Raw genomic sequence first — 3,566 nt, 5'->3', positions numbered from 1 at the left:
TTGTTGTTGTTAGGTGCCATCAAGTTCATACCAATTCAAAGCAGCCCTATGTACAACAGAATGAAACACTGCCCAGTCCTGGGCCAACCTCACAATTGTTGCCACGCTTGAGCCCATTGATGCTGCCACTTTGCCAATCTATCTTTCTGTGGGTGGTTTCCTCTTTTTCTCAGACCCTCCACCTTACCAAACATGATCTCCTTCTCTAGAGAATAGTTCCTCTTGACAATATGTTCCAAGTATGAGAGGTGAAATTTAGTCATCCTGGCCTCCAGGGAGCACTCTGGCTGCACTTCTTCCAACACAGATCTGTTGGTTCTTTTGGCAGCACTTTCAATATTCTCCTCCAACATCATAACTCAAAAACATCAAATTCTTCTATGGTCTTCCTTATTCGCTGAGACCAATGAGGCAAGCTCAATTCTGTCTTTAAAAATGTCACTATTCCACAAGCATGCTTTTGTATTAACTTTCAATTGTTTAAAAAGAGTTACATGAAAATGTTACTTATCTTGATAAGTTTTGGTACTCCTTAAATTTTGCATGTATTCACTATTTCAGGCCCTGGGGTCAGACAAGTTCTGACATTGAGGAGATGCTGGGCAGAATTTCCAGAAAGCTGCTGCTGATCTGCCCTTTATACAGGTCAAAAGAAGCCAAGATCAAGTTCTCTCTATTTCAAAAAGGTAGTACTGCTCCTTCTCTCCATTGCCAAGGGGCATTTGGGAATGGGAGTAGGGAGTTTGGGTTGTCACATGACATTTAATGGGCAGCAGCCAGGAAGGTAAAAGAGGTTCTGTGAAAAATCCAGTCTCCCAAAACAAAGTTTTGTCCTACCTACAGTGCCAATAGCACCTCTGTGGAGAAACAGCATACTGAACCGCAGTCCCTTATCTGAAACCCTTGGTATTCAGAATTTTCTCGAAATTACCTTAAAGTACATAAATTTTACCTTAAATAACCTAAAAGGACATTATAGGGGAGCACACCATAATCAAACACATTAAGCAAAATCTATGCACCGTCACACTCAGTAAATAGTAAAGATAAGAAATCTTGATGGCAGAAGAGTCAGGTGTTCTGCTGCTAAACCTAAATTCAGTGGTTCAAATTCACTACCCACTCATGGGAGTACAGCCCTGACAATCTGCTCCCTTACAGAAATCAGCCTTGGAGACCCAATGGGCAGTTCTACTCTACAACATAGGGTTGCAGTGAGTTGTAATCTACTCGACAATATACAACAACAGTGTAGATAAACCATCCACAGCCTCACTCAGGTTGAGTTTTGACAACACACAAATTGAAAGACAAACTTTTGATTTTTAGAGCATTTTAGATTTTGAAGTAGCAGATAAGAGGATTATATACATTAATATTCTTACTTTAAAAAAATTAACAAAAGCCATTTCCTTAGAGTCGACTCTGACTTATGGTGACCCCATATGTGTCAGAATAGAACCATGTTCCATAGGGCTTTTCAGTGGCTGATTTTTCTCCAGAGGCATCTCTGGGTAGATTCAAAGGTAGAATGTTTCAGTTATCAACCAAGCATGTTAACCACTCAGAGACTATTATTCTACTAGGTTTGCTTAAAGGAAAAAGGAAGCAGATTTGACTTAAAATTCATGTCATAGACTTATGCGGAAAAGAGAAGAATAACGAAGTTCTCACTAGTGCTCACCCAGAAGGTGATTTCTGGAAACTGGTAAAGTCCAGAGCAGGCATACAGCAGCCTTTTTGACTAGCCAGCCAATTAATATTATTAAACACCTCAATATGTATAAAACTTTGAGCAGAGTCATGGCATACACTAAAATATACAAAACAAAGGTCCAGCCCTCAGCAGCTTAAAACTCAGTGGGGACAATAAGGTAAACACACAAGTCTATAGAATATTATTGTTGTTGTTAAGTGTCATCAAGTCAATTCCAACTCACAGCAACCGTGCATATGGTTCCCAAGGAGCAGCTGGTGAATATGAATCACTGACCTTATGGTTCAAACAGACCTTGCAGTCTGGTGTTTTTCCCACAGGACTCAATACTGCACATGCACAAATTGTTGAATTGATATATATTCTTCTGTGTATATTCTCAACAACAAAAATTAAGGAGTTCTGGTAGCGTAGAAGTTACAAGTTGGGCTGCTCACCTCAAGGTCAGCAGTTTGAAACTACCAGTGGTTCCGCAGGAGAAAGATGAGGCTTTCTGCTCCCGTAAAGATTTACAGGGTTGCTGTGAGTCGGAACCAACTCCACAGCACAAAACCACCACCACCAATCCATGCCCACCACCATTCATCTGTCAGTTTGCCTTACATTGGTGGTGTGCAAGTTGCTGTGATTCTGTAAAATACCAGCAGGGTCATCCATGGTGACAGGTTCTAGATGAGCTTTCAGATGGACTACTTCTGAACATTTAGTCACTGAAAACCTTGTGAAGAGCAGTGGAACATTGTCAAATAGCACCAGAATATTGAATATTGAAACATCATGAGGAGCACCAGAATAACATCAGAAGATGAGTCCCTCAGGTTGGAAGGAGGTACTCAAAATGTGACTGAGGAAGAGCTGCCTCCTCAAAGTAGAGCCAACCTTAATGACAGCAATGGAGTAGAGTTTTCAGGCCCTTCATTTGCTGATGGGGCATAACGCAAAATGAGGAGAAACAGCTGTAAGCATCCATTAATAATCGGTACATGGAATGTGTAAAGTATGAATCTAGGAAAATTGGAAATTGTAAAAAATGAAATGGAATGCATAAACATTGATATCCTAAGCATTAGTGAGCAAAAATGGACTGGTATTGGTCATCTTGAATCTTACAACCACATACATGATTTGCTATTCCACGAATGACAAATTGAAGAGGAATGGCGTTGCATTCATCATCAAAAAGAACATTTCAAGATCTATCTTGAAGTATAATACTGTCTTAGGATAATATTCATATGCCTACAAGGAAGACCAGTTAATACAACTATTATTCAAAGTTATACACCAACCACTAAAGACAGTGATGATAAAATTGAAGAATTCTACCAACTTCTTCAGTCTGAAATTGATCAAACAATGCAATCAAGATGTACTGATAATTCTACTGGCGACTGGAATGCAAAGGTTGGAGGCAAAGAGGAATGATCAGTTGTTGAAAAATATGGCCTTAGTGATAGAAACGACACTGTAGTGTGCACGATAGAATTTTGCAAGATCAAATACCTTTTTTAACAACATAAAAGATAACTATACACAAGGACCTCACCAGAAGGAATACAACTTAACTACACCTGTGCAAAGTGATGGTGGAAAAACTCCGTGTCATCAGTCAAAACAAGGACAGGAGCAGAGTGTGGAACAATCAATTGCTCATAGGCAAGTTCAGGCTGAAGCTGAAGAAAATTAAAACAAATCCACCAGGGCCAAAATATGACCTTGAACATACATATCCCACCTAAATTTAGAGATCATCTCAAGAACAGATTTGATTAATTAGACACTAATGACTGGAGACTAGAAGAGTTATGGGATGACATCAAGAACATCACACAGAAAGAAAACAAAAGGT

This window comes from Chrysochloris asiatica, unplaced genomic scaffold (genome assembly GCF_000296735.1).
Source record: "Chrysochloris asiatica unplaced genomic scaffold, ChrAsi1.0 scaffold00221, whole genome shotgun sequence".
Taxonomy (NCBI): domain Eukaryota; kingdom Metazoa; phylum Chordata; class Mammalia; order Afrosoricida; family Chrysochloridae; genus Chrysochloris; species Chrysochloris asiatica.
The sequence above is the reverse complement of the archived record's forward strand: the minus strand, read 5'-3'. Positions refer to the sequence as shown.